Source organism: Bufo gargarizans, chromosome 4 (genome assembly GCF_014858855.1).
Source record: "Bufo gargarizans isolate SCDJY-AF-19 chromosome 4, ASM1485885v1, whole genome shotgun sequence".
NCBI classification, from domain to species: domain Eukaryota; kingdom Metazoa; phylum Chordata; class Amphibia; order Anura; family Bufonidae; genus Bufo; species Bufo gargarizans.
Window position 1 is genome coordinate 478,457,191 of NC_058083.1, and position 25,704 is coordinate 478,482,894.

A 25,704-nucleotide genomic window follows, 5' to 3' on the forward strand; every position below is an offset into this window, starting at 1 on the left:
CCATTCACACCCAGACCCCCATAAACTATAAAGGGACCCAGCAGGGATCCAGCTGCTTTCCGGACACAAACTGTTGCATGCCCTCAAGCCGGAAAGCGGTTGGATGCCCCCAGATCCCATTATAGTCCATGGGATCTGGCAGTGAATGACAGTATCCGGCAATGCCGAATTCTGTGAACTCTGGCAGGCTGTTCTCTGCCGGAATAGCCTGCCGCATCAGGTTACCGGAGTTGCGAACTTAGCTTAAAAACCCTTTGAGGACCAAGGGACGTATTTGTCCCATGTTTTTAATTCTCTCTCCTCGTACAGCTGACCGGCAGGGGTGCCAGGTGTTGGACCCCAGCCGATCTGATATTGATTACCTTTCCATCAATAGTAAAAGCCCGGAGAACCCCTTTATCTCAAATAGAAAGCATTGTAAAATGTACTTAGTAGCCCGTTGAAAATCACATTCTGCTAATCTGCTGACTACCTGACTACGACTTGCATACATGTCATGCCAGGGATTTGGACACCACTGCAATGCTTCTGATGATATGTATTGTGGTATCCTAATGATACATAACTGACCGCGTTATTATGGAAATTCTCATGGACGCTTGCTCAATGTACCCACACTGTGATCATAGTTATCACCACAATGAAATATGAACTACATCAATCATCTCGCTGTGTAATAGACTTTTCATTGATCAGCACAGGTTGAGGCCTGCTACTGGTTACAGTTTGCGTTATGCTACCCCGGCCCCACACACACGACCATATTTCTCATCCATGTGTTAGCCGCATTTTTGGCGGATAATACTCTGGCCCGTTCATTTCAATGGGGCCTTGCGCACATTCATGTTTTTTTGCAAGTCAGTGTGGCCGTAGCAACAAATTATAGCCAGTATTGTGGACAAGAACTGTCCTTTCTATTGATGGGGTCGAGAAAAATGCAGAATGCACATGGAAGGTATCCGTCTTTAGCGGATCTGTTGTCGGTGGACATTCCTTAGTGGAGTCTTAGTATATGAAAGTTCCAGATTCATGTTGATGTGACTGATAATAGATGGTCTTCTCCAAATGGGACCCTTATTTATTAGTCAGAGTTAAAAATATCTACATGGAGGGTCTGTCACTCTTATGGACCTGGGACTAATAGTTTGTGTTCCCTGTGGTTGTGTTTTAGAGATGTGTACTGATCAATGTATAAAGGGATTGTCCCACAAAACACACTTATTCCTTATCCACAGGATAGGCAGTGGTCTGACCACTGGGGCCTCTGCCCATCATGAGGACATGGGCCTTGTGTTCCCCCGTTTGAATAGAGCAGCAGTCGCACATCTGCTGCCAGTGCATTCAAGTCTGTAGAACTTCTCATTGAGAATGAAGGGAGCAGCAGAACACAGGCATGACCTGCCACTCGGTTCAGTCTCATCAACAGTGGGGGACCCAAAAATCCCCTTGCTGATCAGACCCTTTGCCCGCATCTTGTGTATAAGTGTTTTTTGTGGGACAGCCCCTTTTAAAGTTGGACATACAGATTAGATGTACAGTATGTCTTGTGATCCTGGCAATTTCATTGAGACCGGTCGATCATCTAATATATATTGGGGTCTCCTAAAAGAAGATGACATAAGGAGAGAATGATAGGGTTGTTGGATTTCAACTTGCCCAATACTTTTGTTCTTGGGGGGGAAAAAAGCTGCTGTTGAAGATGCTGCCAGTAGCTTATTCCACTCTCCCTACTGGGAAAACATCCATGCTTGACTGAGTCTATGAACGGGGAGCAGTAGAAATAGCTGTCGGCAAAGGAGCATTCAATGTGTATGGTAAGCCTAAGGTCCAAGTAGAGAGAGACCGTGTTATCATCTTGTGAATCTTCTAACAAAAAGGGATTGTCCAAGGCGTACAACCAGTAGTATGGGGGTTGCAACACATTACGAGTAGTTTGGTGGTCTGTCAAACACGAAACACATTTCAGTCCATGATGGCCATTACAGTTCTTCTGACTGGCCATTCGGGTTCAATGACAAAAGGCAAAAGATGAACAATATCTTGAATGTTTGCTTGTGGATAAGCAATTATTGGACAAAAATGTGAAACACATCTGGAGTGTCTGAGGTTGCCTACCCCTGATATAGATGATCATGAAAGCCTGATATTAGACATTTGTTTACAAACTCGCGACTGCTCTGGATGGAAAACATATTGCTTTATGCTATGTCATCTATATACTGTATGTTGATACATGTGCAGTGAGCCCCTGAGGAGCCAGAGCAGAGGATGGGAGTGTTAGTGGCTCTGGTTGCAGTCAATCACAGTGGCTTTCCTTACATCGTTACTCCCTTGGGCCATGCAGTGAAAGAACGGTACACCCTTTCTTCCCTCTGGGCACACCCCGGTTCTGGGGCTCCTGCCTGGTGATTCTTGGGGTGTCTGTGATGTTAGGTGGTTGTATGAGTGCAAGGCAGGACATGTAGAGTGCAATGGCCAGTGTATGGTGTAGGAGCCAGAAAACCAGCCATGAGGTAGAAGAATAAACATCTCTCTTTACTTAGTTGCAAAATGGGTGTGTACACAGTACAGATCCTTTCCCCAGATAGTGAAGTATGGAGGCTGGCAAAGCTGGTGGTTATCACACTCTTTGTACACTGCTAAAGTCTTTCTCAGTAGAATCTATAACTGGCAACAGTACCTTGGCAATAATGGTTGTAGTGTCCACTAGGCGATACAGGGTTTTTGAAGGCATGTTTGGCCAGAACGTGTCCAGGTATGAAGGATGTTTTAATAGTGTCCCTCACTTCAGCAAAGCCTGAATGGCTGTAGTAGCGGTTTACCTCGCTGACTCTTATGCTTGGAGATGCAGACTCTAAGATCTCCTTTTCTCTCTCTCTTTCTGTTGATCTTGCAGAGATCGGTGAGTCTCTGTCAGGGGCGTAACTAGAAGTGACTGGGCCCCACAGCAAATATTTGTAAGGGCCCCCCTCAGCGCGCTTCGCACCTCCCTCCTCCTGTGTAAACCCCACTCCTTTGGCACAGTGTAGCGGTATACTGTATATTGTGTGGCACAGTGTAGAGGTATACTATATATTGTGTGGCACAGTGTAGCGGTATACTGTATATTGTGTGGCACAGTGTAGCGGTATACTGTATATTGTGTGGCACAGTATAGAGGTATACTGTATATTGTGTGGCACAGTGTAGCGGTATACTGTATATTGTGTGGCACAGTATAGAGGTATACTGTATATTGTGTGGCACAGTGTAGCGGTATACTGTATATTGTGTGGCACAGTGTAGAGGTATATTGTGAGGCACAGTGTAGCGGTATACTGTATATTGTGTGGCACAGTGTTGAGGTATATTGTGAGGCACAGTGTAGCGGTATACTGTATATTGTGTGGCACAGTGTAGCGGTATATTGTGAGGCACAGTGTAGAGGTATACTGTATATTGTGTGGCACAGTGTAGCGGTATACTGTATATTGTGGGGCACAGTGTAGCGGTATACTGTACATTGTGAGGCACAGTATAGAGGTATACTGTATATTGTGTGGCACAGTGTAGCGGTATACTGTATATTGTGTGGCACAGTGTAGGCTATATGTGTATAACATAAACATACTCCACATGAACACTTACAGTTACTTGGCTCGGCCCTTGGGGATCTCGGACGCCACTTCCACACTTGGCCGGGGGCTCGGCGGAGCTGATGTTGTGTTTTATCCTAATGAGAAAGATTTTATAATAAGGATTTGGAGAAGGGGCAGAGGGATAGCAGAGCAGGGAGAGGCTGGTGCCGCTACTAGGGGGTCATACCATGGGGCAGTAATAAAACCCACCATAATGCCCCCCCCCCCAGTAGTAATAATTCTCCTTATAATGTGACAGTGCAAAAAATACCCCCTTGTAATGCCCCCAGTTGAGCTAATGTCCCCATAGTGCCCCAAAAAATGTGCCAGTATAAAATACCCCTATATAGTGCCCCCAGTAACTTCCCCCATAGTGCTCCTCTCCCCCCTTCCTGCTAGTGCCCCCCCAAAATGTACCAGTATAAAATGCCCCATATATAGTGCCCCAGTAGATGCCGCTCAGTGTCCGGCCTCTGATAGGCTGCCGGCCTAGTGTCCCCCATAATGCCCCCCAATAATGTGCCAGTAAGTGCCCCTATCATGTGCCAGTATCAAGTGCCTCTCCCCCCCACATGTCCCAGTATCATAGTGCCATCTCCCCCCATGTGCCAGTATCAAGTGCCTCTCTCCTTCCCACCCCCCATGTGCCAGTATCAAGTGCCTCTCTCCTCCCCATGTCCCAGTATCATAGTGCCATCTCCCCCCCCCCCACTAAAAAGTGCCAATATCAAGTGCCTCTCTCCCTCCCCCCTCCCTATGTGCCAGTATCAGGTGCCCCCCCCCCCCATGTGCCAGTATCAAGTGCCAACCCCCCCCTCTCCCCTCCAGGTGCCAGTATCAGGTGCCTCCCCCCCCCCCCCTATGTCCCAGTATCATAGTGCCATCCTTCCCCCCCCCCCCACCACCACCACAAAAAAAGTGCCAGTATCAAGTGCCTCTCTCCCTCCCCCCCCCCCCCAATGCCAGTATCAGGTGCCTCTCTCCCTCCCCCCCCATGCCAGTATCAGGTGCCAACCCCACTCCCATGTGCCAGTATCAGGTGCCAACCCCCCCCCCCCCAGGTGCCAGTATCAGGTGCCAACCCCCCTCCCCCCATGTGCCAGTATCAGGTGCCTTCCGCTCCCCCATGGCAGTAACAGTATTAAAAAAAAAATAATAAACACTTCTACTTACCTCCATGTCAGCGATGCGATGCAGCCTCTTCCTGTGTCCCGCCCTGTATGCCCTTATATGGAGTCAGTGCTTGTATTTCAGAAAAGAGTCTGCTGGGATTCGAACCCAGGACCTTCTGCTTCAGAGGCAGAGCAGCTATCCACTAGACCATAAGAGCTGCCTTGAGGCTGAGTGAAAAAATATGAGACTTCTACTGTTATAGCTGGCTATTGGCTAAGTGTACATCTATACACATGGCAGCTGTTCATATATAGAGATGTAGCAGAGCTGAATGTGCAGGGACAGCTGTCATATACAGATATAGCAGTGCTAGGTGTGTTTGGGCAGCTGTCATGTGTATAGATGTATTTTATTTATTTTTTTACAGTCAGTTGTAATGCAGCCTTTATGGCTGTGAGGGTAAATGCTTTGCCACTGATTCACTTATAGATTGGAGGTTGTGGGTTCGAATCCCAGACCAGGAGACTTTTAGCAGACAGTAAAATTAGATCACTCTAGCGGCTGTGAAGGGGCCCTGAACACGATATTTATCTAACTTGAAAATAAACTGTCACACACGCTGCTTGGGGCGCCGGGCCCCCTTGGCAGCCCGGGCCCCGAAGCAGCTGCTTCCCCTGCTTCCCCGGTAGTTACGCCACTGGTCTCTGTAGTTTGAGCCCTATGAAAGAGGAGCATAGGGCACTGCTTCATTCCTCCAACCACTCCAGCCTACTCTCTCCTTAGGTTAGGGGTGGTGCCAGCCCACATCTAAACACCTACAAGGGCTGAGCCAGGATTGTTAACTCTGGCTGTGTCATACATAGCGTGGTATACTGGGTATACATGACATAACAATACAATACAATACATTAAATAGCAAACCATTTGAAGGTACCCCCTTGATTGGGGTACTGCACATGCTTTAACACAGGGGTGCACAACCTTTTCTGGTTGGGGGCCACATTTTCAGACTGAATTAATCCCTATGGCCGAAAATAAAAGTTAAAGGGGTATTACCAACTGAAATACTGTATTTATGGCATATTGTACATACAGTATATACTCTAAATGTCTGGTTACACCTCCAGGATTCCCGTCTAATGGGAGAATGCATGACAAATGCATGAGAACAGCTACAAGACATAGACATACACGTCTGTCACCAGATGGTTGGGGGCCAAACAGAATTATATCAAGGGACGCATGTGGCCCCCGGGCTGCAGATTGTCCACCCCTGCTTTAACATAAATTTCATTTACTAATGTACATATAACATCAGAAATCTCTATACTGTTGGAATCCATGTAAAGGAAATTGTGTACAATATCTGTTTGAACGGCAATATAAGGTATAAAGAACATTCAGCAGCTTTGAGTTGATGTTGGCGCTGTCAGTGTTATGCATCTGTAACAAAAAGTTAAATTGATCGGAAGAACAATTTATTCCCGCTGATTAACCCAAGTCAGTGCCTGGTATTCTCTTATTGAAAAGTCTCCTTCTGCTTGTAGATGTGTGACGGAGCAGTGAAATCAGCCGGTAGAACACAACACACAATGAAGAATAATAACCACACGCTGAACAGTGAAGTCCGGCTACCCGTCCAAATGAAGAATATGGTGCTGAGAGCATGAACTCATTTTCACACAACTCTACAATATTGGCATATTGAGGGACATTTAGGCCTCTTGCAGATGAGCGTTCCTCCCGCAGCGAGTCCGCATCGCAGCTCCCGGCCTGACCTCCCAGCGCTGCCGGGGTCACATAGCATTATATTGATTTACAATGCTATGTAACCCTTACAGTTCTGAAATGTATTGGATAACACTGGCATAATGCTATGTGAATCCCCCGTCAGTGCTGGGAGGTCAGGCCGGGAGCTGCGATGCGGACTCGCTGCGGGAGGAACGCTTGTCTGCAAGGGCCCTAACCCTGCTTTCACACCTGAGCGTTTCTCAAACGCGCGTTTTACGCGCGTTTTTGTCACGCGTTTTTATGCGCGTTTTTTGCAATAGTAAATGCGCGTTTGACGCGCGTTTGTGTGATTGACTGCAGTGTCCTATGGCCACAAACGCGCGTCAAAACGCCCCAAAGAAGCTCAAGAACTTGATTATGCGTCGGGCGTTTTACAGCGCGATCGTACGCGCTGTAAAACGTCCAGGTGAGAACCATTCCCATAGGGAAGCATTGGTTTTCATGTGTTGAGCGTTTTACAGCGCGTTTGAACGTGCTGTAAAACGCTCAGGTGTGAACTTAGGGTAAGTGTTTATGCCACTATTGTGCAATAATTTGCAACTTTTCACTTTTTCAAAGTGGTGAGAAAAGTGGGCAGGGCTTAGCTGGAGGGGTGTGGTCTCCTGCGGCCCTCCGGATTTACTATCATTTATGCCAGAAAGCTGCATAAGGAGATTTTTCTCCTTATACATTTTGTCTGGTATAAATACCTTGAGAAATATGAATGAGCAGAATGAGCTCCATATTTATCAACTTTTTCCGATACGGAAATCAGATAGTGGGTGCTGTGGGGTAACTTTTTTGACCTATTTTTTTTTTCTTTTTGTTTATAAAAAATTTATTCTACTGTATTCTAATTTTAAAAAATCATAAATTCGCACAGAACTCCAGAGCTTTGCGTTCTGCATTGCCTGGGAATGTTTGACACATACATACTAGAAAACTGGGTGGGGCAGAAGTTTCACTATGGGGCCCTATAAGATCTGTGTAAGCCGCTGATTAGTACTATAGAGACCCTTTCCCTGTATGAGTAGTGCCTGGTACTGGTATTAAAATAGATGCTGTGAACTATAGAAAGTAAAAGTTAAAACATGACATATCCTTTATTACTTTTATAAACTACATCAGCGGTATTTTGCTTTGCTTTTCACTGGTTACCATTTGGTAAAACTATGGGGGTCATTTACTAACAGAAATTCGCCTATCTTTTGCTTATTTCTGGGTCAGATTACTGTGAAAAGGTTGTGTCGCAATCTGCAACTTTTCCCCGCTCATGTCAGGTCAAAAAAAGGGGTTGTGGTGGGGAGGGGGACAGGCCGGTGGGCCCGTCTCATTTAGCATTTTCTGCCTGTTTTAGGCATAGAAAATGGTCTAAATTTAAGCCAGCAAGGAAGCTGCCATAGATTTAAACCGGCAGTGGATGCGCCGAAGTTATGTAGAGGCCGGCACCTCGGCGGATCCACCGCCAGTGCGTAGGGTTATTAAGACCAACGTCTAAAACGTCAGTCTTAATAAATGACCCCCTATGTGTTTACTTTTGGATTTTAGACACAAATAATATCAATAGTCATGTCAGTAAGGGTCAGTTCAGATTTTTATATCATACCTAATGAAATGTTTGAAAAAAGGAATTTAATGGGGATTTACTAAAGTGAGGTTCACATATGAATCCAATAGACCAGGCATGCTCAACCTGCGGCCCTCCAGCTGTTGCAAAACTACAACTCCCAGCATGCCTGAACAGCCTACAGCTATCAGCCTACAGCGGGGCATTGTGGGAATTGTAGTTTTACAACAGCTGGAGGGCCGCAGGTTGAGCATGCCTGCAATAGACAAAACACACATGAACATAAATTGCAAATATTGTATTGATAAGTCACATAAAAGGCGACAAAAATTCAGACAATAATAAATATAATAAGTATGATGCAGTAATGTGGTGGCACTACAGAACAGCGCCCCACCACACAAGGATCGCTATATACCCAGGGCTCCTGTCTCTGATTAGCCCGATTATTATCAGGATTAATTATCTCATCACAGGCACAAAAGGAGACATGAGCTTTAGTCAAAGTGCAAGTGTTGGCATGCTTGCAGGAAATACCAATTGGTAGACGCAGTGTGTGAGTCCCACATCCCAACAACGGATGTCATAATGTGCCACCTGCATCAACCATGTATCAAATTACCGCAAGCATAAAACCAACACATGTAAAAACCACACATAAGAATATATTGGGGAACCGACCTTGGCTCCTTGGTGAGCGGACCCCTGACGCGCGTTTCGCCAAGCTTTTTCGAAGGGGCGTGTCTATCCTGTCAAATACTCCGCCTTAAATCTAGCCACAGTTGAGAGAATAAACCAATCGGCTGCCTCGCTGCATTCAAACAACTCCACCCATACTCAAACCCGGATGTAAGATCATGCCCTCACTTCCGCCCATATCCTACCCTCCGTTATGCCAGTACTACGCCTATTGGATTCATTGAGTTTGTGCTCACATATGATTTCTCATTTCTATTGAGGATTTATTCGGTTGTAATAGTGAGGTTCACATATGCAACAGAGGCCTCTGTTAGCTCTGCTACTTGCAGATTTCATTATATTTGATGGAAAAAAGCACTTTGCGCTATGCTACATTACCGTAATGTATAGTATATATAGTATATACCAGTGATAGCGAACCTTTTACAGACTGAGTGCCCAAACTGTAACCCAAAACCCAACATGGCAATTTAAACTGAATACTACAGTCCAATTTAGTATATCTTTATCTTTTAGCTATAATAGCCTGCCTACATTCAGAGGCACGGTCCGCAAGGGGTCCCTTTAAGAAGAGTTAAGTGTTTCGTGACACCAGTTGCAATGAAGCAACAACGGAACAGAGTCCATTTAAGACATGGTGTTGGTACCCGGGTGTAGGAATGCCAGAGTGGTGTAGGGTGGCCTACAATGTCCCTTAATGTTTTGTGCACGTGTCACGGTGCTCCTAACTGGATACGCTCGAACCCCAGACGTTGGCTCTGAAGCAGACAAGGGGGATAGTTTAATGGTGGGATGAATAATAAATTGAGTTCAGACCTTGTGATGAAGTTCAATAACTTTACTTTCAATAAACATTTTTCCAAACGATTTACAGTCTTCATTCCTAGCAGGCTTTAGCATGAACAAAGTCCAGGCAAACTCAGGCAAACTCCTCCTTGCTACATCTGTTACTCTCTGACCCTGCCGTGCTGACAGGCTGGCTATAGAACTCAGCTTCCTCTCTATGCTCACTTTGTAGTCTGGTCTGTCTCTAGATTTGTCCAGGGAAAACTCCTCCTGGCTTCTGAGGCTTTAAGCTGTGATCTCCACATCCAGCAGAGCTGAAGGTGCTCTAACAGGCCTAGACAGGACTCGTCCAACAGGAACGTGCACCTGCTGCACACCTAACCCCTAGGAGGGGGGTAAGCTGAACTGAACCAAACCAGAACTGCACCCTCCTGGCTGCAAGTGGGACACGCCCACCACACCACAGAGGGGGGATGTTAGAATGGAATGGAAAGCCCAATTCTATGTACCTGTAGCTCTGCCATGTATGCTGCCACCTGCTGGTGAACCAGGCACATTACATGAACAGTTACATAACATTATTTTAAGTGCACAGTGTATAGGACCTGGACTAAAATACATAAGATGACATTATATTAGCCCATGGAAGACAGTAGCGGGGTGCGGAGTGGTAATGGCACTCTCGGTCATTACAGGTGCTTACAGAGAGGGCTCTGAGTGCTGCCTCTGGCACCCATGCCATAGGTTCGCCACCACTGGTATATACATTCAATATAGTAATATATTGTATATCAGCATCTCTTAAAGTCTAAAACTAATCTCTAAGGCCTCTGTTATTCCGATTATCAGGCATAAACGTTTCTACGAATACTTGTTCCCAAGGTTTGGCCAGTGTAAAAGTGCTGCCAATCACCCAACAAACAAGCAAATGATCATCTGTCGAGGATCCCTTTTTTCCAGCATCACATCGTGCTCTGTAAACAGGAATGTGCTGGCGACAAACAGTGAAACTCTATGGGGTTTAATGATCGTAGTAATGATCGTTCATTTCCCATACTGTAGCAATCATTGGTGCATGGAAATGCAATTAACGAGCCAGCGAGTCCACTCCATACACCCCTCCTGCGCGGTAGGGCAGTCGGAAGGGGTTAAAGATAACAACCAATTTGAACATGCAGTGTAAAGCATGGTAGATGCACAGATTAGCACCCTGCACCTGTACTCCAAACGAGTAATGCAACTAAATTGTAGTCTGCTGTTCCCACATACAGAAGAGCTAAAAACGGCTTAACAAATGGCCGTAAAAACTAAAGTCATTTTTACTACTAAGTATTGGAAAATATGATAAGGCCATGGCTGGACATTTAATTGAATGGAGTTTGTACAGTAAGTGCCCATGTAACGCGAGGCACAGAGATGGGAAAAAATAAGGTCCGCTAATAAATCTTTTGGTAGCGAAATTAAAAATTCCTTATGTCTACCACTCCATCTCCTGCCAATACATCACAACCTATTTTTCATTTGGACAGGGCACCTTGAGGACTTCTACTGTTTAAAGAAAATTAATGGATTTCCGATGTCATTCGATTACATTTGCCTCATGGTAGGTTCATACATATTTTCAATGTAAGCGGCAGGCATGGCATCTGAGCACATAAAAATTAGGCCTCATTTATCGACATCGGCCTTGTTGCTCATAGCAACCAATCAGAGCGCAGCTTTCATTTGTCCACAGCAGCTTCACAAATTAAAGCTGAGCTCTGATTGGTGGCTATGAGCAACATGAAAGCAGTGCCACTGTAACCTTAAATCTAGGCAGGCAATGTTGTCTCCCGTGTTCAGAGTATACCCCAGTATAAATGAAGCATCCTTTTTGGCAAATATACATAGAAAAAGATAGTTAGATAGATAGATAGACAGACAGAAAGAAGGAGAACACACAGAAATTGAAAATTTTTGCTTATCCTGCTATGAATTATTATAATTTTTTTTAATATTAATAAAACAACTATGCCAATTTCCATTCCAGTTGAAGTCATATTATATACAGGTGTATATGAATCACTTAAAAAAAAATAGAAAGGGAAGAAAAGAGACATAGGTGGTCATTTATCAAACTGGTGTAAAGTAGAACTGGCTTAGTTGCCCATAGCAACCAATAAGAATCCTCCTTTTATTTTCCAAAGGAGCTGTCTAAAATGAAAAGTGGAATCTGATTGGTTGCTATGGGCAACTAAGCCAGTTCTACTTTACACCAGTTTGATAAATGACCCCCATAATATTTGACTAAACACGCATGAATCCATGTCATTATAGGAGCAATTCCCTGTAAACTGAAGATATTACAAAAATCCCCAGTAACGTTAGGTCATTGTGATTCTTAAAGGGGTTTTCTGGGTTTACAATATGGAGAGCCTATCCTCGAATAAGTCATCAATATCTAATCGGTGGGGGGCCCCTGCAGGGGTCGCAGTGCTTGGATGAGCCCTGAGGCCTCCTGCCAGCATACCGAGCACAGCGCCAATTATTGTATGGTGGCTGTACTTGGTATTGCCACTCAATTCACTTGAATGGCCCTGAGCTGCAGGCAGGCCATGTGACCTGTGAACGTGATGTCACTGGCCTAAGAAGAGGCTGCAACGCTCAATGGAGTGCCGTGGCCTTTTCAAATGGCTGATCATGAGGATGCCGTAAGTCAGACCCCCAACGATCAGATATTGATGATCTATCCAGAATATAGGTCATCTATATTTTATTCCTTGACAACCCATTTAAATAGCAAATCTGCATTTTTGGGTATTTTTACAGGAGCAGGAAACGCATATGATAACTTATAATAACCATTTAGGACCGTGACGGGGACAACTGAAGGCCCTCTGGGCCCAACGGGGCATATTGCCTGTCAGTACTGAAGAGGTGCTAATGGCCTTGTTGCCCTTAGCCTACATGCTATTCCCAATTTACTGACTGGGCATTGTTTTTTGGGCGCTGTATGACCTGTAGACCTGAGTAGCCTTGACATATAGCTCGATCTGAGCTTCTGTCTGAGTTTAGGGGTTGGAGTGACTGAATGATACCCCCCAGAAATACCATGTATACAGAGATAGCTGTTGAGTACTGAGTAGAACCACCCACTGGACTCCTAAACCCAGAGTTCTTTTTTTTACATGATAAATTCCCTTTAAAGGGTTTCTGTCATCAGAAATAACGTTATGTAGCTGACTGACATTAGCAATGTGCTGTCATTAGTACATAACAGTACGCTTTGTAACTCCCTGCCTGCCGCCGTTCTCTTAAAATAAAGACTTTTAAAATATGCTAATGAGCCTCCAGGTGCTATCTATTAGGGCGTTGCTTCAGCACGTAGAGGCTCCGTCAACTCACCTTTTGGCACGCCCATGTTCACTTGATTGATGTCTGAGTTTCCTCATCATCACGTAAATCCCGCGCCTGCGCTGCCCGTTAACTATGTGGCGCAGGCTCAGTGAGTGGAGCCGGCAGCAGAAGTGCATAAAGTTTATAAATGTGTTTATAAATACATTAATAATCAGTAAAATAAGGCTACTTTTACACTGGCGTTTTTGCTGGATCCGGCAAGGTTCAGCAAAAACGCTTCTGTTACTGATAATACAACGATCTGCATCCGTTATGAACGGATCCGGTTGTATTATCTTTAACATTGCCAAGACGGATCCGTCATGAACTCCACTGAAAGTCAATGGGGGACGGATCAGTTTTCTATTGTGGCAGATTGTGGCAGAGAAACCGGATCAGTCCCCATTGACTTGCAATGTGGGTCATGACGGATCCGTCTTGCTCCTCATTTCAGGACGGAAAGCAAACCGCAGCATGCTGCTCTCCGGTATGAGAACAGAACAGAATGCATTTGGGAGCACTCCGTTCTGTCCAGTTACGTTTTGTCCCCATTGACAATGAATAGGGACAAAACAGAAGCGTTTTTTTTCCGGTATTGAGACCTTATGACGGATCTCAATACCGGAAAACAGTAACGCTAGTGTGAAAGTAGCCTTACTTAGACAAATATACAGGTGAAACTCGAAAAATTTTAATATTGTGCAAAAGTCTATTTATTTCAGTAATGCAACTTAAAAGGAATTGCATTAATGCAGCTTAAAATTAGAATTTTATGAAAAGGTTCAATATTCTAGGCTCAAAGGGTACCCAAAAATTGTGACTTTGGGGTTTTCATAAGCTGTAAGCCATAATCATCCAAATTATAGCAAATAAAGGCTTGAAATATCTCGCTTTGCATGTAATGAGTCTCATATGTTAGTTTCACCTTTTAAGTTGCATTACTGAAATAAATTTGCACAATATTCAGATTTTTCGAGTTTCACCTGTATAGCTAAGAGTTTGCTGGAAACCTGCAATTTGACCTACAAGTCAGGGTGCTGGTTACTGATAAATAACAGACAGGAAATAAAGACAGGGTTAGGCTACTTTCACACTAGCGTTCGTCGGTTCGCTCGTGAGCTCCGTTTGAAGGGGCTCACGAGCGGACCCGAACGCAGCCGTCCAGCCCTGATGCAGTCTGAATGGAGCGGATCCGGGTGTCCGCCTGGCCGTGCGGAGGCGTGCGGATCCGTCCAGACTTACAATGTAAGTCAATGGGGACGGATCCGTTTGAAGATGCCACAATATGGCTCAATCTTCAGGCGGATCCGTCCCCCATTGACTTTACATTGAAAGTCTGGACGGATCCGTACGAGGCTATTTTCACACTTAGCTGTTATATGCTAAAAATAATGCAGACGGATCCGTTCTGAACGGAGCCTCCGTCTGCATTATTATGATCGGATCCGTTCAGAACGGATCCGATCGAACGCTAGTGTGAAAGTAGCCTTATTCTTTGATAAATATATGGTGCGTCCATCATGCGCTCATTTACTCCTCGGCAGTAGCTCACTGCGTTGGGGAGGACTATTTATCTAATCAGCATTTAGACAGTAATTGACAGGCTTTAAATGCAATGTGTGGGCTGGAGCTTCATACACTGGGAACACGAAGAGTGGGATCACAGAAGGTTAAATCAGGTTGGGAGAGTTCATTCCCAGCTTCTTTTTTATCAGGGCACTTCACTGAACATGGGGGGGGGGGGGGGGGGGGTGTTATTATATATTAAGGCATACAATTAAGGCCACCTGCCACCGAACGTGTGCACCCCGTGGTCGTGCTGCAGCCTGCAAAATGCGGGCCGCAATGCACGAACACAGTCCGTGGGGCAGCCACAGCGGATCGTGGACCCATTCACTTTAATGGGTCCGCGATCCGGCCGTTCCGCAAAAAGATAGGACGTGTTCTATCTTTTTGCGGAATGGAAGTACGGGACGAAACCCTGCTGAAGTACTCCGTAGTGCTTTCGTAGGGTTCCGTTCCGCGCCATTCTGCCTCTCTGGATTTGTGGACCCATTAAAGTGAATGGATCCGTATCCGTGATGCGGAATGCCCACGGAATGGCACCGTGTATATATTGCGGATCCGCATATGCGGTCCGCAATACGGCAACGGGAAGCACAAGCAGATCGGCGGGGGTCCTGGGTGTCGGACTCCCGCAAATCAGATGCTGATGATCTATCCAGTCCGCAATACGGCAACGGGAAGCACACGTTCGTGTGCAGGGGGCCTAAGATAAAGCCATGTGCCTCGGGCCTGCACGGTGGCACATGGAGAACCTAAGGCTCCACATTATGGAGCCGTATGTAAGATGAGATGTGAGATGACGCAAAATAATTACAGACAGACTTCAAAGTGTAGCACACATGAAAAACGTACTTTAAGGGCTCATGCACACAACCGCACCATGTTCGTTCTGAAATTTGCGGAATGGAATGGGTCGCCCATCATAGAAATGACATGTTCTATTTTTGGGGGGACAGCACACAGAGTGTTGTCCTCACATTTTGCGGCCACCGTTGAAGTGATTGGGTCCGCATCCAAGCCGCAACATACACGCTCTTCAGGAACAAGCATGACATTTTAAGTAATATATTTAAGCCCACAAGCTTGTAGTTACAATATGAGGGCCACTTAGCCTAAAGGGGTTCTGCAGTTTGTTTATCCTCTGGATAGATCATCAGCATCTGATCGGCAGGGGTCCGACACCCGGGACCCCCGCCAATCAGCTGTTTGAGAAGGCAGCGCCGCGGCCTTCTCACTGTTTACCGCTGGCCCAGTGACGTCACGACTAGTATCAACTAGCGTGGGCGGGGCTAAGCACCGTTCACTTGAATGCAGCTTAGCCGCGCCCAGGCCAGTTGATACTAGTTGTGACGTCACTGGGCCAGCTGATCGGCGGGGGTCCCGTGTGTCGGACTCTCGCTGGTCAGATGCTGATGATCTATCCAGAGGATAGATCATGTTTAAACAAACTGCAGAACCCCCTTTAAAGAGGTTGTCTCACTTCAGCAAATGGCTTTTATCATGTAGACAAAGTTTATGGATTCATTTTTTCCATCACGTTATACACTGCTAATTTCCATGGTCACGACTAGAGATAAGCGAATTTCGTATTTTGAAAATTCGTTCACATTCGTTTGGTGGTAAAAGGTGAATTGCGTTATGGATTCCGTTACTACGGACCAAAACGCAATTCTAGGACGGAATCCCTTTAGAGGCATTCCGTTATTCATTCCGTCATAATAGAAGTCTATGGGCTCCAAAACGGATCCGCCCCGTTTCCGATATGCAGGGGACGGGTGGTTTACATGTAGACATCCTGTGTGGCACCATATGTCCCTCTGTATAGTTCCGTGTTCTCCCACAGAACTCGAGGAGTGCTGGTAGACACTGTTCTTTTTAACTAGTGTTTACTAATGTAACTTAGGTTCTTAATTCACGTTATGGACCTAATTATTAGGTTTTAATTACATGTCAATAAAGGAATTAGGTGGAGACTGATCTGCGAGCCGGGCAGTAGCCCCTCTAGCTTTATGTAATGCATGAATCAATTCCTCCTGTAGCTAACTACTCCGTACAGTGTAATCATACTTCTCATTCATATTGAAGCTGCTCCCCACGGTACAAGCCATTTTAAATTACCATAGAACCGTAAGGCGAAATAACTTCGGTTCACTGTAACCGCAGGAGGCCTAAGCCATTATTACAGCCATCTCAATGTGGCCTGAGATCCATGTTTATATTCTCTGTAACAATATATATTCAAGGACAAGCTTTCTCCGAAGATGCGCTGCAGGTCAAAGCAGTGCAAGGATTAGCGAGAATTAAGTAAAAACCTGCACTAATCAAGATAACAATCAGTAAGAGAATATTTGTCTGGATCCGCATAATTAGACTTGTTTCACGGAGCAGTATCAGGAGGCATCTTCGCATCTGTTTTCTACCCACAGCATCCAGACCCCTTGTGGGTGTACTATACTGAATTTGGATTACCGTGGGGTACCATGGTGATATAAATACTGTTCAGTGGAACCGTGGGGGTCAGGGTTGTAGGAAGATAAAAAGCAGCTTAAAAAGAAGCATCCTGCTAATTAATTTGTGTCTGTAGGCAAAAGTGTGAGGCTCTTGGAAGATTTGTCTTAGAGTATCATCCTCTGTGATGAAACCCGTTATACACCATGATCAATGTTGACCATAGTGTTTTTTCATTTTCAGGGCTCATGCACACGACCGTATGTATTTTGCAATCCGTCAAAAAATACGGATGACGTCCGTGTGACATCCGTATTGCATCCGTTTTCATTTTCTTGCGGATCCATTATAACAATGCCTATCCTTGTCCACAAAACGAACAAGAATAGGACATGTTCTATCTTTTTTGCGGAACGGCCATGCGGACATACGGACACGGTATGCACATAGAGTCATTTCCATTTTGAAGTGAATGGTTCCGCATACGGGCCGCAAAAAAAAAAAAAAATTCTTGTGTATGAGCCCTTAAACAAGCATCGGGGATACTCCGTGTTAGGTCAGTGGTCCGTGCTCGCTGCTGCCTCCATTGCTACAGTCTCACACATGCTCACCTGTGGCCCCTTAAAGGGACAGTACATACACCTTCCCTAGTGAATGGCTGATTTTTCCTGGGTATATAAGGCGGGCTCCCCCCTGGGAAGGGTTCCCATAGATTAGGTTTTTCTAGTGTCTAGAATCCCACCATGACATCTCACAGCCTGATAAAAGCGTCATGGAGGGTGAGGACTCCGATGACGATTGTGCTGAGGAGGAGGTAACCTCAGTGGAGAAGGGTGGTGGCGGCAGAGGCAGTAATAAAGAGCAGAGGCGACGTACCAAAGAACAGCCAGGGCCACGTCTGCTTCGGGATCTGGTGATGCCACTCATGCTGTGGGTGAGTTAGGCACATCTGTACGAGCAGCGGGAATCTGTGCACAATTTTGTATTGTACCGGACCACCTCAGCAGGGAGCATGTGTTGTTTTCAGGTCAGGCAGTGGCAGCTCATGCCACTCATGCTGCAGTTGTCCCTCATCCCCTTCATACATCTGGCCTTGCTGACGATGCCCCATCTTGCCTGCTGACCATCATGTTCTGTGTGGCTTCTGCTGCCTCCATCATGCCACTGCTGCCTTCATGCTGCGACGGGCGCCTCCGCCCAGGGCCCTTTAAGAGGGAAAAGAGTACTTGTTTTTGTGATGCCAGTTGCAGTGAAGCAACAAGGGCACAGAGCCCCTTTTAGTGATGCAGTAGATGGTACCCAGGTTTAGAAATGCCAGAGTGGTGTAGGGTGGCCTAAATGTCCCTTAATGTTGGTGCCCGTGTCACGGTGCTCCTACCTGGTTACGCTGGACCCTAGGCGTTGGCTCCGCAGCAATGAAAAGGGGGTTTGTTTATGAAAGGGATCATGAAATCAATTGAGTGCAGACCTTGTGATGAGGTTGGAAACAGCTTTACTTTCAATAAACTTTTCTCTATACAGTTTCCAGGCTTTGTCTTGGTTTCCAGCAGGCTTTGGCATTAACTGTGGCAAGCAAACTCCTCTCTGCTATGTCTGTTGCTCTCTGGCTCTGCTGTGCTGACAGGATAGCTATAGAACTCAGCTTCTTCTTTAGGCTGTACTTAACGTGGTAATCTGGACTGTCTCTAGCTTCATCCAGGGAACACTACTCCTGGTTTCTGAGGCTTCAGGCTTCTGCCTTCAGGTCCAGCTGAGCTGAAGGTGCTCCAGCTGGTCCAGACAAGGCTCGTCCAGCAGGGACGTGCTCCTGCTTCCCGTATTGCATCCGTTTTCATTTTCTTGCGGATCCATTATAACAATGCCTATCCTTGTCCACAAAACGAACAAGAATAGGACATGTTCTATCTTTTTTACGGAACGGCCATGTGGACATACGGACACGGTATGCACATGGAGTTATTTCCATTTTGAAGTGAATGGTTGCGCATACGGGCCGCAAAAAAAATATATTCTTGTGCATGAGCCCTTACACAAGCATCGGGGATACTCTGTGTTAGGTAAGTGGTCCATGCTCGCTGCTGCCTTGTGACCTCTGCAAGCTACTGCCTCCATTGCTACAGTCTCTGTTCCCACAGGGCACACATGCTCACCTGTGGCCTCTTAAAGGGACAGTACATACACCTTCCCTAGTGAATGGCTGATTTTTCCTGGGTATATAAGGCGGGCTCCCCCCTGGGAAGGGTGCCATAGATTAGGTTTTTCTAGTGTCTAGAAGCCCACCATGACATCTCACAGCCTGATAAAAACATCAGGGACGGTGAGGACTCCGATGACGATTGTGCTGAGGAGGAGGTAACCTCAGTGGAGAAGGGTGGTGGCGGCAGAGGCGGTAATAAAGAGCAGAGGCGACGTACCAAAGAACAGCCAGGGCCACGTCTGCTGCGGGATCTGGTGATGCCACTCATGCTGTGGGTGAGTTAGGCACATCTGTACGAGCAGCGGGAATCTGTGAACAATTTTGTATTGTACCGGACCACCTCAGCAGGGAGCATGTGTTGTTTTCAGGTCAGGCAGTGGCAGCTCATGCCACTCATGCTGCAGTTGTCCCTCATCCCCTTCATACATCTGGCCTTGCTGACGATGCCCCATCTTGCCTGCTGACCATCATGTTCTGTGTGGCTTCTGCTGCCTCCATCATGCCACTGCTGCCTTCATGCTGCGACGGGCGCCTCCGCCCAGGGCCCTTTAAGAGGGAAAAGAGTACTTGTTTTCGTGATGCCAGTTGCAGTGAAGCAACAGGGGCACAGGGCCCCTTTTAGTGATGCAGTAGATGGTACCCAGGTTTAGGAATGCCAGAGTGGTGTAGGGTGGCCTAAATGTCCTTTAATGTTGGTGCCCGTGTCACGGTGCTCCCACCTGGTTACGCTGGACCCTAGGCGTTGGCTCCGCAGCAATGAAAAGGGGGTTTGTTTATGAAAGGGATCATGAAATCAATTGAGTCCAGACCTTGTGATGAAGTTGGAAACAGCTTTACTTTCAATAAACTTTTCTCCAAACAGTTTCCAGGCTTTGTCTTGGTTTCCAGCAGGCTTTGGCATTAACTGTGGCAAGCAAACTCCTCTCTGCTATGTCTGTTGCTCTCTGGCTCTGCTGTGCTGACAGGATAGCTATAGAACTCAGCTTATTATTTAGGCTGTACTTAACGTGGTAATCTGGACTGTCTCTAGCTTCATCCAGGGAACACTTTACTCCTGGTTTCTGAGGCTTCAGGCTTCTGCCTCCAGGTCCAGCTGAGCTGAAGGTGCTCCAGCTGGTCCAGACAAGGCTCATCCAGCAGGTACATGCTCCTGCTTCCCTCCCCTAACAGGGGGTAAGCTGAACGTTCCCCAAGAAGGGGGTAAACTGAACTCAACTCTAACCCTGGGTTCACACCTGAGCGTTTTACAGCGCGTTCAAACGCGCTGTAAAACGCTTAAGACATGAAAACCAAAGCTTCCCTATGGGAAGGGTTCACACCTGGGCGTTTTACAGCGCGTACGAACGCGCTGTAAAACGCCCGACGCTCAAACAAGTACTTGAGCTTCTTTGGGGCGTTTTGACGCGCGTTTGTGGCCATAGGACACTGCAGTCAATGACACAAACGCGCGTCAAACGCGCGTTTACTATTACAAAAAACGCGCATAAAAACGCGCGACAAAAACGCGCGTAAAACGCGCGTTAGAGGAACGCTCAGGTGTGAACCCGGGGTAAAACTGAACTTCACCCTCCCTGCAGCAAGTGGGACACGCCCACCACAGAGGGGGGTGTTAGAATGGATCTAAAGGTTCAATTTTATCCAAGATAGCTCTGCCATATTTGCTGCCACCTGCTGGTGAACCAGGCATATTACATGTTGAAAGTTACAAAATAAGAAATATGAATACACGTTTTGCAAGACCTAGAAATTAAGACTTAGAATGACATTATACTAGCCCATTAGAGACAGTAGCAAGGTGCAAAGGTGGTAATGCACCTCTGGGCCGTTACAATGGCACTGCTGCTGCCTGTGCCTACCATCATGTTCCGTAAGACTGCTGCTGCCTCCATCACGCTGCTGCCTGCCAACATGTACCATAGGACTGCTGCTGCTGCCTCAGCTGCTGCTACTTCTCGCAACTAATCCCCTACTGCCACCGATACCACTGCTATTACTACCCAGACAGCTGGCCTACTGCCTTGTATGTTCCATGCAATGCTGCTTCTGCTGCCGCTGTTATTGCAGCCTCATGCCACTATATCCGTACCCTTTCCACAGTCACACTGCACTCTGCTGTTCCCAATTAAAAGAGAGACATTTTTTAGGCTCGTTTAGAAAGAGCCACTTTTTTTTTACAATTAACACTTTTACTTGTCTTATGGGCCGGCATTCTGACCCTGTCAAGGCATAACTTTTGGACACGTGGTCCCCACTAAGCCCCTTTTTTTAATGTGTTTTTATGTGTTTAAACATCATCTGCCACCAATAAAGGAACATTTTTGGAAGCTTTGGAATATGAAAAAGCATAACACATGTGCCGGCGCAGTGTGAAATGAAATACGCTGTATGTTAACGCCATCACACATGCGTTTACCCATAGCTATGTATGTCAGTGTCACTCAGGCATCATTTACTATTGCTGTCATTGCGTTCCAGAGCTTGGGGAGGGGGCCGGAAAAAATAAAGGATTCATAAAAAGTAAACAAAAAGAGATACGTTTTCCTAAAAGTTCCCAGGAGACTAGAGGGTGTTATATACCCATTTTGGCAATTGGAGCCACTTTGGTTCGGTCCTAATCGATTCGGGTCCGAAACCAACTTTTTAAAAAATTCTGAGAAACCAGACCGAGCCGAATCACGAACAGTTTTGCTCATCTCTAATTCAGGCCATTAGGAGTATCAGGATCCAATATGTCTCCCTACTGATGTAGCTAGATGGGGTATGTCAATTGGTAACCTAATATAGCCTAGTTTGTATAGGAAATCTACTGAGATAGACCCGTATAAGGGTTGTGTGAGGTGCAGTACACAGAAGGGTGTAAGTAAATATATTGAGAAGACACAGGAATAACCCATCCTATTAACTCTTATCTCATTTGCAGCAGTAGTTACATCACATCTATGATTTACCGTAATATATCGGGATCACAATATATTGGTTGTATCAGTCGCAAACTAAAAATAAAGGACGGAGAGCTGAACATATTCATGGTGCTTCATCACAGAATATCTCTAGTATACAGAGTCTTTCAGGAGCATACAAACATTTCAATTATGGACATGGGGGAAAAACAGATTATTTGTGAGTTATTAACTGGAGATAGTGACTAAACCCAAGAGAGGAGGCAGTGGGATGAGAACACTCCTCACATTGGATCGTAATTATGGACATTACTACTCCTAACTGTCTAAATACTGATACCATATGTTTTTATTAGTTGTGGTTTGTTGGGTAACCAGCAAAGGTGCATTCTATTGTCTGACTACCCTTGTACCGTACCTTGCCTGTCTACCAATTCTGCTCCTTGCTGCCTGCCCAGACCTTGGATTTGCTATCTGGAATACGCACGTACTGAGCCTGCCCTGACTTTGGTCTCTGTTCAGACTATGCCTTGCTTGATCCCATGGTGCTTCTGCATTGGTCTCTGTCGTCTTGCCTGTGTTACCTCTGCATTCTCTCCCACCTGTGTTCCTGTGTGTTCTCCAGTGTTCACCTGCTCCACCTGGGTGCTCCAGTACCTCTAATTTTCATTGTCAACTTCTGCTTACCTAGTTTGCCTGTATTGTCCGTGCTCCTGCCCAGTATCCAGCCTCTTAGCCCTGCCCGAGTCTACTCACCACCCTGCCTGCAAGCTTCTACCTATGTCTTCATGTTTCTGTACAGCCAGGACTCCAAGTTGTTACCCAAAACCTATCTAAATGTCCGTTCAAACATACCTGCAGTTTAGGTACGTCTTCTGCATCCTAAGCTTCCAGTTCTTTGAATAGGAGTACATGACCCCAGTGTATCAGAACCACAATGCGACTATCCCAGGAGGTAGCAGCCTGGTTGCTTCCCTGCAGCAAAGTCCAGATCCTTGGACAGGAGTTAAAGGATGCATACTGGGAAAGCACCATGAAAGCCCTTGGGGTTAGCCTTAAGTCAAACCGTAACACTCAGCTATTGCTGCAGGAATGGAACTGCCATACCTGTCCTCCTGTAGATGACAGCATCTATACTGTACGCATATACAGGAGGCGGTAAAGGATCTTGTGCTGTACTGTAAATGGTTACTAGGATTATACAGTACATGTGAAAGGTTTTTTCTCTTTATATTCTATGTGTGTCCCTTGGGTTCTGCTTGGAAGATGTATGGTGTGACTCTTGTGTTGTAGACTTTATTTTTTCAAGGATTCCGTCCTCTGGGTCAAAAGATATACAATGGTTCTGGGTGACTTCACTGTGTTTCAAAGCGCTCCAGGTATGTCAGGGGGGGAATCAAGAATTTTTCTTATTCATTTCTAAAGACTTGATGCTTTAATAACACAAAACTGAAAACCCTTTGAACACTGGCTGTATAGTCAGCAGTTTAGTCCGCCATATACTAATAAAAATCTGAGTAATGTGTTCATAGTCCAGTTCTGGGTAATGATAAACCATATTGGGAACGGATTGCACTGTGTTGTATACCTTGGAACTGTGCCTTGCTACTGCTGTATGTACTACTACTGCTATTCTGCTCTCTAGTAAAGAAAGACTTATCTATTGATACCATTTGGCCTGGTTACAGACTGCTTTACCATCCGCTGGATGCTGCACCCCATACTGCTGCCTTGCACCCTGCATTAATGGCACCCCAACTAACAACAAGCAAGAGCCCCAATACCAGGGTGTGCCCCCAGGGGTGCTCCCTCCAGTCACTGCACAGCCCCAGGGATGGCCATGGTGAGGATTGCTACTGTGGTCCATAGCGGCTCTTGTTCCTTGTGAACTGGATGCCCGCTGCTGCCGAGTTTGCCCCCAAAGTGTATCATCGTGAGAACTTACTAAGAGATATTTTTATTTTTAAATGAATTCCATGTTGCCCTTAAAGAGGAAGAAAGTTGGGAAAACGCTGTATTGGAATAAAACTGAGATCTCTTTGATCCTAGGAAGCTGTCTAACGTTTAGACTGGCGCTGGATGTGCCGAAGTTATGTAGAGGCCGGCACCTCTTCATAACTTCGGTGGATCCACTGCCAGATATAGGGGTTATTAAGACTGTCGTCTAAAACGGCGGTCTTAATAAATGACCCCCTATATGCACAGTGTATGCAGGATGTCTGTGTAGTCACACATCAGCCAATAGCCACTGAATACTCAGTAATGTCAGAGACGGAGCTAAAGCTTTGGCAATCTCTCCTGTAAAGCTCTGCAGCAGTGTTTGTTATTGCCTGTGGTGTTAAAGGGGTTGCCTGTTTTAAACTGCTGCTCCCCCCCCCCCCCCCCCTAGCCAAGGGGACATGTGCCTCATTTCTTCCACTTAGTTCCAGCTCACTGGGACCCAGGGTGTCTTCACTGAACTTCACTTCTGGTTCCTGTCTGGGGTCATATGCACTGCTGCAGCCAGTGACTGGCCTCAGCAGTGTATCCAAGCTACACATCACTGCTGGGTCACTTATCTCTTGGGGAAACTACACGGCTGAGGCCAGCAGCACATGTGACCCCGTCCAAACAAGAAGTTGACAGATGGGGACTAGAAGTCCAGGGAACACAGCTAGGGAGCTGCAGAGCCAGAATGGAGCGTCGGGGACCAAGTATGGATTTAAAAAAAAAATAATGAAAAATGCCTTTAAGGGGCCACAAAGAACCTTAGGAACTTATATTTTTGGGCCCAGAGTCAAAGAATAAATGGTTTATTTTTTTTTAAAGGAATTTGTCATATTTAAAATGTTGTCTGATCTGTAGGCAGCAGGTTATAGAGCAGGAGGAGCTGAGCAGAGTGATATATAGTTTGGCTGGAAAATATTCAGTGAAACTTGTAATTTATACATATAAAGGGAGTCTGTCAGCAGTTCTGACTAGGTTAAACTGTTGATAGCAGTAGGCAGAGGCTGGGGGGAGCAGGACAATAATAACTTTTATGGAGCAGAGGGGAGTGGTGAAGAACAGTGAAGCTGGGCACTTGCTGGAGCTAAATCTGGCAGAATAAATTAGCAGTTTATCATGGTCAGAACTGCTGACAGACTCTAATCTCTTTCTATGCTTAGGAGTCTAGGGGATTGATGCAGAGTGGGAGGTTTGTAACAACCTATGGTTAGGCAAAAAAAAAAAGTACAGATGCAGGACAGGAGTGGTCCAAAAGATCCTTTATTCTTCTGGACCACTCCTGGCCAGCGGCTGTGCTTTCTTTTGCCTAACCGGAGGTTGTTACCAGCCTTCCACTCTGCATCAGCCATACTGGAAGTCTTCAAACTTGGGATAAGAAATTCCTGGACAGTCCGTAATAATGGGGCATTTTATTCAATGTACGTGAAAAAAAGAAATAAATAGGTGTCTCCGTGATTTTTCTGTGGCTGGTGGCTCTTGAGAAGGTCGCTTTGACTGTAATTCTCATCATTTTAGAGCTCACAGGAAATGCTGGTAATGTGTTCAGTATAAGTATCTAACCCATAGACATGTATTACTTATAATGGGTGTTGAGAGAATCAAAGCATCAGAAGCGGAATTTGATATGAAGTTTAGGAAAAATTTGATTTGCCGCAAAGCCCAATTTCCTAGCTCTTTGTG

At 45.8% G+C, this 25,704-nt stretch overlaps 1 protein-coding gene across 1 annotated transcript in view; it reads left to right on the forward strand.

The window, feature by feature from the left end:
- Positions 1-25,704, forward strand: part of GRIK4 (glutamate ionotropic receptor kainate type subunit 4) — a 300,728-nt gene that overhangs the window by 203,870 nt on the left and 71,154 nt on the right. The window lies entirely within an intron of this gene.